Raw genomic sequence first — 15,226 nt, 5'->3', positions numbered from 1 at the left:
GCCTAGGAAAGGTCACCAAACTTGGTGTGTTAATTGACTCAGGGGCTGATGAGAGTTTGATTGACTGGGCCTTTGCTCGGAGATTAGGGGTAAAGACCGAACTGCTAGACACGACCGTGAAGGCCAAGGCGCTCAATGGTCAAGCACTCTTTGATATATCCCATGTAACCGAACCCCTCTCACTGTCTTTCGGGAAGCATCATGAGAAAGTAAGACTGCATGTAGTAACCTCCCCCATGAATCCGCTTATCCTCGGGCATCCTTGGCTAAAACGCCACAACCCAACCATGGACTGGGAGTCCGGGGAGATAAGGGGATGGGGACCCCATTGCCAAGGGTCATGTATCGAACCTAACCCCCCGATAAGCCCTACACGAGGTTCTAACCCCGACTCTGTTCCCCCTGTCCCAGACCCCGAAACCCCGGATCTGACCGGAGTTCCCGTATGTTACCATCAACCCGCGGAGGTATTTAGCAAAGTCAAGGCTAGCTCTCTACCGCCCCACCGTCCTTACAACTGCGCCATAGAGCTTTTGCCCGGCGCTACTATACCCAAAGGGAGACTTTATTCCCTTTCGGGACCCAAAAAGCAGGCTCTAAATGATTATATTGACACGTCGCTTAAGGCGGGGTTGATCAGACCATCGTCATCCCCTGCGGGGGCCGGTTTTTTCTTTGTGGGCAAAAAAGACGGTACCCTACGCCCCTGCATAGACTACAGTCCCCTCAACCAGGTCACAATTAAGAATCGATATCCCCTTCCACTCATGTTAACCGTATTCGATCAATTGCAGCAAGCTCGGGTGTTCACCAAGCTAGATTTGCGTAACGCCTACCACCTCGTGCGCATCCGGGAGGGCGATGAATGGAAGACGGGATTCAACACTCCCAGAGGACACTTTGAGTACCTCGTAATGCCGTTTGGCCTCACCAATGCGCCCGCTGTTTTCCAGGCCATGATTAATGACGTTCTGAGAGACTTTTTAGATCATTTTGTTTGTGTATTTGGATGATATCCTGATCTATTCACCGGATTTGGAGACCCATGAGTCTCATGTTAAGTCGGTCCTGCAACGCCTCCTTGACCATCAACTTTACGTAAAAGCCGAAAAAAGCGAGTTCCACGCCAATACTATATCTTTCCTTGGCTTCATCATAGCCCCTGGTAAAGTACAGATGGACCCGGCAAAAGTAAGCGCGGTGACACAGTGGCCTATACCTGATAGCCGCAAGAAAGTGCAGCAATTTCTTGGCTTTGCTAACTTTTATAGGCGGTTCATCAGAGGCTTCAGCGCCACAGCGGCTCCACTGCATGCTCTAACCTCCCCGACAGTTCCGTTCTGTTGGACGGCGAAGGCGGAAGCCGCCTTCCAGGAGTTGAAGAAGCGATTCAGCTCCGCCCCGATCCTCACACTGCCCGACCCATCTCGTCAGTTCGTGGTGGAGGTTGACGCCTCCAGTCAGGGAATCGGCGCCGTCTTGTCACAAAGGTCCCAGGCAGACAACAAGCTTCATCCGTGCGCATTCCTGTCCCGACGGCTGACGCCCGCTGAACAGAATTATGACGTGGGGGATCGAGAATTGTTGGCAGTAAAACAGGCCCTCGAAGAATGGAGACACTGGCTGGAGGGAGCCCAGCAACCCTTCTTGGTTTGGACTGACCACAAGAACCTACAGTATATCAAGAATGCTAAAAGACTGAATTCACCCCAGGCTCGTTGGTCCCTTTTCTTTAACTGATTCAATTTCACCTTGTCTTACAGACCGGGGGCCAAAAACATCAAGCCCGATGCGCTATCGCGCATCTACAGTCCAGATCCGGTGGCCAAGGAGCCCGAACCCATTCTCCCCACTCACTGTGTGGTGGGAGCCGTAACCTGGCCCATAGAGGGCCTGGTGAAGCAGGCCAACAGCGACGAACCACCCCCTAGGGGAGGCCCGGTGAATCGATTGTTTGTTCCTCCCAGGCTGCGTTCCCAAGTTGTCCACTGGGCACACACCTCCCGGCTCGCCTGTCATCCAGGCGTGCGAAGAACCATGTACGTAGTACAGCAGAGATTCTGGTGGCCCTCCATGGGGGCAGACGTCAGGGAGTACGTTGCAGCCTGCCCCGTCTGTGCGCGGAATAAGAACACCCCCGGCGCCCGTGTGGGTTTGCTGCAACCCCTCCCCATTCCCTCTCGACCATGGGCCGACATCTCGGTGGACTTTGTCACGGGGCTTCCTGTGTCAAATGGAAAGACGACGATACTCACTGTGGTTCTCCAAGATGGCCCACTTCATTGCCCTGCCCAAGTTGCCTTCAGCTAAGCGAACGGCAGATGTCCTCATGGACCACGTTTTCCGAATGCACGGATTTCCGCGGGACGTCGTTTTAGATAGGGGTCCCCAATTTGTGTCCAGGTTCTGGAAGGAGTTTTGCAAGCTCATAGGGGCCACCGTGAGCCTCACTTCGGGCTATCACCCGGAGGCGAACGGCCAGGCGGAGCGCATAAACCAGCAGCTGGAAACAGGCCTCCGCTGCCTGGTAACCCAGAACCCCTCCTCGTGGAGCAAGCATCTAACATGGGTGGAATACGCCCACAACTCCCTGCCTACCACGGCTACCGGGATGTCCCCCTTCATGTGCGTATTTGGCTACCAGCCCCCGGTCTTCCCCGATAGTGAGCCAGAGGTGTCCGTTACCTCGGCGCGCGCCGTGGTGAGACACTGTCGTCGCATCTGGGCGGCGGCACGAGCCACGCTGGTCCGCCAGGGCGATAGAGTCAAGAAGATGGCCGACCGGAGGCGACGACCGGCGCCCGTCTACCCGCGAGGCCAACGGGTCTGGCTGTCCGCCCGGGACCTTCCCCTCCAGGTGGGCTCCAGGAAGCTGGCCCCCCGTTTTGTGGGTCCGTTCCCCATTTCCAAAGTCGTTGGTCCGGCCGCTGTGCGACTCCGCCTGCCCCGGTCCCTTGCCGTGCATCCCACCTTCCACGTCAGGAAGATTAAGCCGGTCAGGGAGAGTAGGATGGTGCCGGCTCCCGCGCTGCCTCCGCCTCCGCGGACAGTGGGGGGTGAGCCTGCTTACACGGTCAAGGAGCTGTTGGACGTGCGCAGGAAGGGACGGGGCTGGCAGTTCCTGGTCGACTGGGAGGGTTATGGGCCAGAGGCGCGGCAATAGGTGCCGCGAAGTTATATCTTGGATCCCGGACTGCTTGATGACTTTTACGCGGCTCACCCTGATGCTCCTGACCCGTCTGGGATCCGGCCCTAGTGGGGGGGGTTATGTCATGCTGTCGTGTTTTGTGGGTTGTTTTGTCTTGTCCTGTCCTTCGTATTATCACTTCCTGTTTTATCTTTGTAACTCTCGTTTCAGTTCGTGGGTCCTTCCTCTGCGCGTCAGGCCACTTGACTTCCCTGATCCCAACTGTGTGCACCTGTGTCGTTGGCCCTAATTGTCTGCACCTGTGTCTTCCTCCTTCCGTGTGTGTATATAGCCTGCGTCTTCCCCTTGTCTTGTGCCAGTGCGTCTTGCCTCGTCATGCACACTAGCGATCACTTTTGTCACAGTCATCCCTGGAGAGTCATAGATAGAAGATACCCGTTGCCCAGCGTGAGCTCGGTGTTTTTTGGTTTAGTTAGGTTTATGCCATTGTTTTCCCTCATTGTTGAGGCGCCTTTTGTTTGCTGTTCCTAGCCTTTTTTCCTCGTTTTTGAGGCGCCTTGGTTTTTGCCTTTTTGTCCCTCGTCGTGAGGCGCTTTTTTTTTGTGCGGTCTTCCGCTTAAGAGAATAAAACACCTCTTGTTGGAATTCTGCGTTCGAGTCCTCTCCCTGCTCCAAGCCTGACATAAACAACACAAAATAAAAACAAGAAGGCACAAACAATGAATAATAAGAGTGATGAATAAATAATAAATAAACAAATAACACAATAAATAAGAGGAGCAAAACGGAGCAAGTGTGCACACAGCAGACAGTCAGAATATAGCGCAAAAGTACAGGACGCTACGCAGAAGGGGGGAGAGAGTTCAAACTCTCCTGCGAACTTACCACACCCCCTGACTCATCACCCATCAAACTCGGCCCACACCGGCATGTGCAACTGAATATAAGCTGACCAGAGAACCTTGAACGTTGCCTTTTCTGAATGGAGACTTTCTGCTCTTGAGCATGGTCGCACGAAAGGCCCAGCGCTGTATTGTACTTTCCTGAAAACAGAGCTTTCTTAACAAGAATTCTGATTGAACTCAACCAACCTGTGTAAGTCTAAATTTTGTTTCGGTGTCTCAGTCTTTTCCTTACATTGCAAAAGAAAATGAACATGCAGGGAGTAAATTGGATAACAGGTGATTGGCTCTGGCTTTTGCCGTGAAGCACGGATAGTGCGCTTCCTAAATTGAGAACCAAATCCCCAAAAAAAAAAAAAAAGGCAATGGGTCCATTTTTATAGACTTTGGTATGACCCGGCCGGGGTTTGAACCCACAACCTTCCAGTCTCAGGGCGGACTATATATATATACACACTGGAGCCTCGGTTTTCGAACGTCCCAGCTCTCGAACAAATCGGTATTCGAACAAAAAATTCGAGATTTTTTTTGCTTCGGATGTCGGACGAAATTCGGTTGTCAAGAATAGAATAGATCTTTATTGTCATTGTCACACATGTACAACGAAATTTAAAAAGTGCCAACCGATCAGTGCATGAAATAAAAATAAATAAATAGAATAAATAGAAACCTCGCGAGATGAGCCGAGAGGACCCGCATGCCAACTGACTCTGTTCGTTATTACGTTCTCGTTACTCTGAGGATTGCATCAACTCAAATAATGCTGTGGTGAATTCTCTTCGATGGTCAGCTGGTCTTCCAAACAAACGGTGAAAAAGTGGCTGGCTTGGGGAAGGAAAACTTCAGTCACACACGGCTGATTGGGGAAAGATTTTATTCAACCGATGTCAGAGAGAAGTGTTTCGCGCCCTAGCCAAGATGTCGAGTCCTTTGTCTACTCTTGCCCTAAAACGTATACCCCCGCACTTCCCTTCACTCGGGTGCGCGCACACGGGGGTGTTGGATGATCAATGACCCCCCAGTCAGCCTCCCCAACTCTACACGGTGTACATCTTGTCAGTTGTTAATGGAAACCAGATGTGTCTGGTGCCAATGAGTCTACGTTCCTGGACCAAGCCCCAAACAATCCCGCACGAACCTGACCCGAACATGACCTGGTCACACTTTGGCTTACTAGTGAGATATACATTGCATGATACCAGAATAAAAATTTACCACAATGCCTCTAAAGGAAGCAAGTGGGAGCAGTAAAGCCATCCTAAAACACAAAGACGCTCTTAAAGCAATGCGACACTGCGCGCCCGGCGCGCTGCGGTTGCGCGATCCGACCAAATTAAGCTCCCTGCGCACTGAGGTCCACTTCAATTTTGGAAAGTACATTAGGAGTCCTAATTTAGGACTTTAAAAATATTTTCTAAATTTTAGCGACCGCTCTGTCAAAATAATGCGACCAGCGCGGTGCAGTTGCGCGGTCGGCGGCGCGCAACGGTTGCGCACTGATGTCCACTTAAATTTTGGAAAGTACATCAGGACTTTAAAAATATGTTCTAAATTTCAGCGACGGCTCTGTCACAATAATGCGACCAGCGCGGTGTAGTTGCGCGTTCGGCGGTGCGCTGCAGTTGCGCGATTGGACAAAAATGCGCAAATGAAAAAATGCTTAAAAAAGTTTTTTTTTTTGCTTGGAACGGATTCATTTTTTTTCCATCCATCCATCCATCCATCTTCTTCCGCTTATCCGGGGTCGGGTCGCGGGGGCAGCAGCTTCAGGAGGGACTCCCAGACTTCCCTCTCCCCAGCTACTTCATCTAGCTCATCCCGGGGGATCCCAAGGCGTTCCCAGGCCAGCCGAGAGACATAGTCTCTCCAGCGCGTCCTGGGTCGTCCCCGGGGTCTCCTACCGGTGGGACATGCCCGGAACACCTCCCCAGGGAGGCGTCCAGGAGGCATCCTGATGAGATGCCCGAGCCACCTCATCTGGCTCCTCTCAACGTGGAGGAGTAGCGACTCTACTCCGAGTCTCTCCCGGATGACCGAACTTCTCACCCTATCTCTAAGGGAGAGCCCGGACATCCTGCGGAGAAAACTCATTTCGGCCGCTTGTATCCGGGATCTCGTTCTTTCGGTCACGACCCATAGCTCGTGACCATAGGTGAGGGTAGGAGCGTAAATCGACCGGTAAATTGAGAGCTTTGCCTTTTGGCTCAGCTCTCTCTTTACCACGACGGACCGGTACAGAGTCCGCATTACTGCCGACGCTGCACCGATCCGCCTGTCGATCTCACGCTCCATCCTCCCCTCACTCGTGAACAAGACCCCAAGATACTTAAACTCCTCCACTTGGGGCAGGATCTCATCCCCGATCCGGAGAGGGCATTCCACCCTTTTCCGATCGAGGACCATGGACTCGGATTTGGAGGTGCTGACCCTCATCCCGACCGCTTCACACTCGGCTGCGAACCGCTCCAGTGAGAGCTGGAGATCACGGCCTGAAGAAGCCAACAGCACAACGTCGTCTGCAAAAAGCAGAGACGCGATGCTGAGGTCCCCAAACCGGACACCCTCAACGCCTCGGCTGCACCTAGAAATTCTGTCCATAAAAATTATGAACAGAATCGGTGACAAAGGGCAGCCTTGGCGGAGTCCAACCCTCACTGGGAACGAATCCGACTTACTGCCGGAAATGCGGACCACACTCTGGCATCGGTGATACAGGGACCGAACCGCCCTTATCAGTTGGCTCGGTACCCCGTACTCCCGAAGCACCCCCCACAGAACCTCCCGAGGGACACGGTCGAACGCCTTCTCCAAGTCCACAAAACACATGTGGACTGGTTGGGCGAACTCCCATGCACCCTCGAGGATCCTGTTGAGGGTGAAGAGCTGGTCCACTGTTCCACGGCCAGGACGAAAGCCACACTGTTCCTCCTGAATCCGAGGTTCGACCTCCCGACGGACCCTCCTCTCCAGCACCCCTGAATAGACCTTACCAGGGAGGCTGAGGAGTGTAATTCCCCTGTAATTGGAACACACCCTCCGGTCCCCCTTCTTAAAGAGGGGAACCACCACCCCAGTCTGCCAATCCAGAGGCACTGTCCCCGATGTCCACGCGATGCTGCAGAGACGTGTCAGCCATGACAGCCCCACAACATCCAGAGCCCTTAAGAAATCCGGGCGGATCTCATCCACCCCCGGGGCCTTGCCACCGAGGAGTTTTTTAACTACCTCAGTGACTTCAACCCCAGAGATTGGAGAGTCCGCCTCAGAGTCCCCAGGCCCTGCTTCCACAATGGAAGGCGTGTCGGTGGAATTGAGGAGGTCTTCGAAGTATTCTCCCCACCGACACACGACGTCCCGAGTCGAGGTCAGCAGCACGCCATCTCCACTGTAAACAGTGTTGACGTTGCACTGCTTCCCCCTCCTGAGACGCCGGATGGTGGACCAGAATTTCCTCGAAGCCGTCCGGAAGTCATTCTCCATGGCCTCGCCGAACTCCTCCCACGCCCGGGTTTTTGCCTCAGCAACCGCCGAAGCCGCGTTCCGCTTGGCCACCCGGTACCTGTCAGCTGCCTCCGGAGTCCCGCAGGCCAAAACGGCCCGATAGGACTCCTTCTTCAGCTTGACGGCATCCCTTACCGCCGGTGTCCACCAGCGGGTTCGGGGATTGCCGCCACGACAGGCACCAATGACCTTACGGCCACAGCTCCGGTCGGCCGCCTCAACAATGGAGGCGCGGAACAAGGTCCACTCGGACTCAATGTCCCCCGCCTCCCCCGGGACGTGGGAAAAGCTCTGCCGGAGGTGGGAGTTGAAGCTCTTCCTGACAGGGGATTCTGCCAGACGTTCACAGCAGACCCTCACAGAACGTTTGGGTCTGCCAGGTCGGACCGGCATCTTCCCCCACCATCGGAGCCAACCCACCACCAGGTGGTGATCAGTTGACAGCTCCGCCCCTCTCTTCGCCCGAGTGTCCAAAACATGCGGCCGCAAATCCGATGACACGACTACAAAGTCGATCATCGAACTGCGGCCTAGGGTGTCCTGGTGCCAAGTGCACACATGGACACCCTTATGTTTGAACATGGTGTTCATTATTGAAAATCCGTGTCGAGCACAGAAGTCCAACAATAGAACACCGCTCGGGTTCAGATCGGGGGGGCCGTTCCTCCCAATCACGCCCTTCCAGGTCTCACTGTCATTGCCCACGTGAGCATTGAAGTCACCCAGTAGAACGACGGAGTCCCCAGAAGGAGCGCTCTCCAGCACTTCCTCCAGGGACTCCAAGAAGGGTGGGTACTCTGAGCTGCCGTTTGGTGCATAGACACAAACAACAGTCAGGACCCGTCCCCCCACCCGAAGGCGGAGGGAGGCTACCCTCTCGTTCACCGGGGTGAACCCCAATGTGCAGGCGCCCAGCCGGGGGGCAATAAGTATACCCACACCTGCTCGACGCCTCTCACCGTGGGCAACTCCAGAGTGGAAGAGAGTCCAGCCCCTCTCGAGAGGGCTTGTACCGGAACCCAAACTGTGCGTGGAGGCAAGTCCGACTATATCTAGTCGGAACTTTTCTGCCTCGCACACCAGCTCGGGCTCCTTTCCAGCCAGAGAGGTGACATTCCATGTCCCAAGAGCCAGCTTCTGCAGCCGGGGATCAGACCGCCAAGGTCCCTGCCTTTGGCCGCCGCCCAGCTTGCAATGCACCCGACCCCTTTGGCCCCTCCCACAGGTGGTGAGCCCATGGGAAGGGGGACCCACGTTTCCTTTTCGGGCTGAGCCCGGCCGGGCCCCATGGGCGAAGGCCCGGCCACCAGACGCTCGCCTTCGAGCCCCGCCTCCAGGCCTGGCTCCAGAGGGGGGCCCCGGTGACCCGCGTCCGGGCGAGGGAAAACGTGATCCATTAATTTTTTTCATCATAAGGGGCTGATGAGCCGTGCTTTGTCTGGCCCCTCACCTAGGACCCGTTTGCCATGGGTGACCCTACCAGGGGCATGAAGCCCCAGACAACATGGCTCCTAGGATCATAGGGGCACGCAAACCCCTCCACCACGATAAGGTGACGACTCACGGAGGGGTCATTTTTTTTCCATTATCTGTAATGGGAAAATATGATTCACTTCTCGAACAGCCTTCTGGAACGGATTGTGTTCGATATAATAATAAATATATATATATAATAAAGTGAATGGTGTAGAATAAGGTCTTCGCCTTCACACTAATAAAGTGAATGGTGTAGAATAACATACCGTATTTTTCGGACTAAAGGTCGCTCCGGATTATAGGCCGCATTAGCCATAAAATGCACAATAACGTGAAAAAAAAACATATGTAAGTCGCTCCGGAGTATAAGTCGCATTTTGGGGGAGATTTATTCGACAAAATCCAACACCAAGAACAGACATAAACGAGCAACAACAGGCTAAACGATAGGTATGCTAACGTAACATAAACAGAAACGAAGAGCTGAGAACGGGCCTGACGTAACATTCAGAGTTATTCAAATAACTATTACATAAATAACACGTTTATAAAACCATGTGTCACTCCAATTCATTAAATCCATCGATCATCCTTTATGTCAACAATGGGTGCGCGCCGCTGACGGCGCTTGCACTTCAAAATATTCCACAGACCCATATTACGATATATAAATTATATATCAAATAACTATTATATAAGCAATAATATTATCAAACCATCTGTGTCACTCCAAATCATTAACCAGCTCAATGGCCTAGTGGTAGAGTGTCCGCCCTGAGACCGGAAGGTTGTGGGTTCAAACCCCGGCCGGGTCATACCAAAGACTATAAAAATGGGACCCATTGCCTCCCTGCTTGGCACTCAGCATTAAGGGTTGGAATTGGGGGGTTAGATCACCAAATGATTCTTGAGCGCGGCACCGCTGCTGCTCTCTGCTCCCCTCTCCCCCAGGGGATGGATCAAAATCACACGGGGATGGGTTAAATGCAGAGGACAAATTTCACCACACCCAGATGTGTGTGTGACAATCATTGGGACTTTAACTTTTTTAACTTTTAAATCCATCGATCAAATTCCTCGTCCTTTGTCAACAACGCCGCGCGTGCGTGCGCCCTGACGTCAGCCTCGTCGTTATTCCACAGATCTAGTATATAACTATATTGTAGCATTAACAAAGTACAAGGAAAGACGTGGGTTTGGTAAACGGCTCTTTATTTAACAAAACAAGAGTTCAACGAGCCAACAACTACTGACCTGTAACGATAAAAACATCTACAAGTTGCTACACAAAATAAAATATATCAAATAACTAAAACATAAATAGTTCACCGCCACACGGCCCCAAGCACCGGCGTCGACTTCCAGGCGCCATCCCCGGAGGTAGCACTTCCAGCCACGGAGGTGGAAGAGAGCTCCATAGAATAGGACCGGGCGTGCGTAAAAGCCATGTCCGAGCCCCATCCACCGTCCCCGGACAGCCACCCGGCCGAGCACCGGCCCCCGACTTCCATCCACGGAGGTGAAAGAGAGCTCCGTAGAGTAGGACTGGGCGTGCGTAAAAGCCATGTCCGAGCCCCATCCACCGTCCCCGGACAGCCACCCGGCCGAGCGCCGGCCCCCGACTTCCATCCACGGAGGTGAAAGAGAGCTCCGTAGGGTAGGACCGGCCATGTGTAAAAGCCATAATAGTTTCTCAAACCTTCTGTGTCACTCCAAATCATTAAAACCTTCAAACTCTTCATCCTCCGTGTCACAAACAAAGCCGCTAATGATGCCGGTAGTACGTGGGGCCCTTCGTCATCTTCGTCATCCTGTGATCGAATCTTTGTCCTTTATGTAAACAACCGCCGCGCCGCGCCGCGCTGCTGACGTCACTTGAAATTCAAATTACAGTAATCCCTTGCTACATCGCGGTTTCACTTTTTTTTTTTTTTTAAATTTTGAAAATTTATGAAAAAATCCACATATAAGTCGCTCCTCAGTATAAGTCGCCCCCCCACCCAAACTATGAAAAAAAACGCGACTTCGCCTTCACACTAATAAAGTGAATGGTGTAGAATAACATAAGTGTGAAAGCCTTCGCCTTCACATTAATTTGTGGCTTTTAGCACATTGAGTGGACAAGGTTTAGTAAAGTGCAGAATGCAGGGTAACAGAAGTGCGGTGGCAGTGGTTATTTTCAGTATATTTGTTTTTGCTGTTGTTCATTGCACTTAAAAGTCGTCCAAAAGTACCAGCAAAAGAGGCCGTCAACAAAAGTCCTGATACATCACAGAGACACAATTATTTCCATATTTACAAATATTTCCATATTTACAAATATTAAGCTATTTACTATCATTGATATCTATTGTGATTGCAGGTCTGACCATCTTTCAATTCAAACTGTTTCAGACTGTTACAATCTCAAACAGTTAATGGAAAAGAGCTTTCACTGAGAAGCAGTTCTGTTCAAATATGGAGTATGTGAAGTTCACATAACAGTCTCCTCTCGAGGAGACATTTTTTAATTGATAGTTTACTGTCATTTATTGAGACGACTTTTTCGAATGATCTATTGAAACGACTATTTCTGATAGATTTTCTGTTTACTTTCAGGTTTTGTGCCAAGCGCTTGATATTCTGATAATGGGGGTTGGCCCTAGTGACGTCACAGCTTTGACGCTTTGACCCGCAGTGTCTGTTTTGCTACGAGACTGCGCGCCGGAAAGCTACATTGATGGTAGCAAAGTACTGATACAAACCAAAACATAAGTAAGGCACACGACCTAGTAATCCGGAATCTAACCCGGTTTCGAGGATCGTCTGCACATTTTTTCGAGTGGCAGAGGGATTTGAAAACATTGTTTAGTCAAGTGAAATTGGCTTTTCTTGTACTGTCAATTTACGGCTAAATCAGGCCCAGGTTACGTTAGCTGTGGAGCGTCCTTATTGATTGCACAGCATAGCAAGGTAAGATGAAGGCAATAACACACCGATGAGTTGCAATTGCACGTTACAATTACCTGAAATAGATTATTTTGCTGCTCTTACTCACCAAGGACTTCTGTTTTATATGACGGTATTTAGCACCCAAGGAAGCTAATTGCTAATGCTAACACCGCTACGTTACGTAGGATCACTACAAATTTAGACTTAACTAATAAATATCTTATGTCAACATTTCGTACAGCTATCAAAGAAACTAGACTTTTAGCACTTGCAGCTTAGTTGGCAAACCTTTGTTACATCCTTGCCAAGTAGTTGCTGATGTTGGATCGGTGTCAGGTTGCAACAGAATCGTACAAAAAGTAAACATTAAGTTGCGATAGACTTAGTCGTTGTTTTCCTTGCTCAACGACGGACATCTTGAACAAAACGCAACATCGTTCATAAAGTAAGTGCTAATGAACTTGGTGAATTGCTGTTATTGTTTTTATCATTTGTAACTCATGCCAGTAAACGATGCCAGGTGCACTGACGGTGAATTATTAATTTTAGTTGACACTATCCAGATTTCAGAGCCCTCCGTCATCGGGTACGTTAATATTATTTACTTTTAACAAGAGTATTGTATTAGCAAATCAGCGTTTATTTTACAGAATCGGATCTTGTGTGTCTGTACAGTAGGATGAAAAATAAGTGAACCTTTTCGGGTGGTCATGCACTTATGCATAAATTGGTCTTAAAATGTTCATCCAAATCACAAGAATGAGCAGGATGCTTAAACTCATACCACACATCCATCCATCCATCCATCCATCCATCCATCCATCCATCCATCCATCCATCCATCCATCCATTTTCTTTACGGCTTATCCCCTCGGGGGTCGCGGGCGTGCTGGAGCCTATCCCAGCAGTCATCGGGCAGTAGGCGGGGGACACCCTGAACCAGTTGCCAGCCGATTACCGCACAAACATTATTTTTTTATTGAAAACATTTGCATGTTCACAGGTCAGGACAGGAGGAAACCGTAAACCCTAGGATTTAATAACTGGTTGACTCCGCTTTGGCAATAATAACCTTCATAAAACCTTTCCTGTAGTTGCAGATCAGGCCTGCGCAACAATGAGGAGGAATTTTGAACCATTCCTCTCCAAAATTGTTGCAGCTCCGCAAGGTTCCTAAGATGTCTGGTGTGATTAGCTCTTAAGGTCATGCCACACCATTTCAGTTGGGTTGAGGTCAGGACTTTATTTATAAATTGTGTAATGCTGACAAAAGTATCTCTGAATTCTTCATGTTCATCATTCCACAGTTAGAAAAAGTGCCTATTAATGGAGAAAGTTCAGCATTGTTGCTTCTCTTCCATGGAGTGGCCATCCTATAGATGACTGCAAGAGCTCAGCGCAGAATGCTCAGTGAGGTAAAAAAAAAAAAAGAACCCGAGTGTCAACTCATGATTTACAGAAATCACTGGCACATGCCAACATCTCTGTTGACAGATTTACCAATAACCCATTAAGGCCTAAAGTGCCTGGCATTACATGCCTATGGGCCACTTTAGAAGCACTCCTGAAAACCTGAAGTGTTCCTGGAAATTCAACAATATTGTCAATGCCTACTAAATAATTGATATCTCAGCCCCTGTAGCTGATAATTAATAATAAATCCAAAAACATTTGAGAGCTTACCCTTGTGGCTTTCACCAAACCTGAGTTAATTTATATAAATATTCAGTATAATTTAAAAGATTATACCATTACAGGTGCGTTTGAAACAGCCTCGATTAAAATTAATCCTCCATTCTGACTTGAAGCTTTAAAAATCATCTTCTTCCCCGTTGTCCGCAAACATATTTTTTATCCACAAAACCCCTCTAATGGTTCGCCTGGTTTGAAGTCCTTAAATACGTTGTCACTTTTTTAAAAATTCTACAAACCAAAGGTGCCGTGACGTGATAATTCTGATGCATTTCATTGACTACAGGATCAAGAATTAGTCAAGGAAAACAGAAATGACGCATCTGCGCTCTCAGTGTTAAAGGTAGAAATGTGTAACAGCGCTCTAGTGGTTGAAATGTCGTAACGCGGTCCTGTCTTGAATGGGCTAAGAGATGCTAAGTGTTCCAGTTTGGACATATTTTTGTTTGGGGAGTTGTAATGTGTTCTATTTTTCCGGGAAGGTTGAAAATGTGTAGAGGGAAAGGCAACGTCTGGGATAGATTTACGCATTCACTGCCAGTTTGATATGATTAGTATATACGCGAGTTGCCCATCAAAGTCAGTTAATAGATTACCTTATCCCAGTGGTTCCCAAAGTGGGCGGTACCGCCCCCCTGGGGGCGGTGGAAAGCTCTGGGGGGGCGGTGAGGAAGAAAGGGGCGGTAGGGGGGCGGCAGTCGATTTGTACACAACACGCCGCTCTGGCCCAGTCAGATCCGACAGCATAGACTACAAAAGCAAAAGCTCAGGTTTGTAATTTCAAGCTTGTAATGTTCAGAATTTTATCTTATAATAAAAACCGCATTCTGGCGGTCAACATCATCTTGAGTTCAAGTCAACATGAAATTGCGGACTCGCCAGAACGCGCCGTGTTGTGTTGGGTTGAGCTGGTTAGGGCAGTGGTCCCCAACCACCGGGCCGCGGACCGGTACCGGTCCGTGGGTCACTTGGTACCGGGCCGCCAAGCCGCACAGAATTTTTTTTTTTATCGACGATCAATTAATTCAGGTCAAGACACTCGTCCCGGTCACGTGACATGTTTCCCCAGTCGAGCCCGTAAAGCTAATATGTGGCGACAGGCTAACTAACCAGGCAGTGAAGCATTCAAAACTGCTTCAACACATGGAGACCAAGCATCCTGCAATAAAAGACAAACCTTAAATCACTTCGGGTGTCATTGTCTCCGATTACGTCTAGATGGGACCGGCTCGTTTCTGAGAAACAAACTCAGTGCTCCCACTAATTCAACGTAATGGTAATGATATTATAAATGTATTATTTATTTATTTATATAAATGTATTATTTATTTATATAAATGCCGGTCCTTGGGGGGGGGGGGGCGCTAGGAATTCACTGGGGAGCCAAAGGGGGCGCCAGCCTGCAAAAGTTTGGGAACCACTGCCTTATCCCAACTGTGAAGCATGATGGAGCGAGCATCATGGTACGGGTGTGCTTTGCTTCTTAGGGCCTGGACAACTTATCAATTGAAAAAATTGGTTAATAAATTTTAAGAAACTTTGACGAATAACTTGAGGCCATCCGTCCATCAATTGA

General features: G+C 49.9%; 2 protein-coding genes and 1 long non-coding RNA gene across 17 annotated transcripts in view; all 3 read left to right on the top strand.

Moving 5' to 3' along the window:
• Nucleotides 1-15,226, top strand: part of tctn1 (tectonic family member 1) — a 1,200,810-nt gene that overhangs the window by 415,798 nt on the left and 769,786 nt on the right. The gene's annotated exons all lie outside the window — the stretch shown is intronic.
• LOC119129586 overlaps nucleotides 1-15,226 on the top strand; it is a 539,655-nt gene that overhangs the window by 71,228 nt on the left and 453,201 nt on the right. The window lies entirely within an intron of this gene.
• LOC119129515 (ETS-related transcription factor Elf-2-like) overlaps nucleotides 11,698-15,226 on the top strand; it is an 84,314-nt gene continuing 80,785 nt past the window's right edge. For 6 of the 15 annotated variants that reach the window (XM_037262852.1, XM_037262856.1, XM_037262851.1 and 3 more), the window contains exon 1: nucleotides 11,698-11,979. The gene's annotated coding sequence lies outside the window, so the exon portion shown is untranslated. Of the gene's footprint in view, nucleotides 11,980-12,025; nucleotides 12,545-13,052; nucleotides 13,192-13,265; nucleotides 13,374-15,226 lie in introns of those variants that run through there. The other 9 variants (XM_037262842.1, XM_037262853.1, XM_037262844.1 and 6 more) reach the window with 8 other exon arrangements.

This window comes from Syngnathus acus, chromosome 10, assembly GCF_901709675.1.
Source record: "Syngnathus acus chromosome 10, fSynAcu1.2, whole genome shotgun sequence".
NCBI classification, from domain to species: domain Eukaryota; kingdom Metazoa; phylum Chordata; class Actinopteri; order Syngnathiformes; family Syngnathidae; genus Syngnathus; species Syngnathus acus.
Note: the sequence above shows the minus strand (reverse complement) of the source record. Positions and strands in the feature narration are given on the sequence as shown.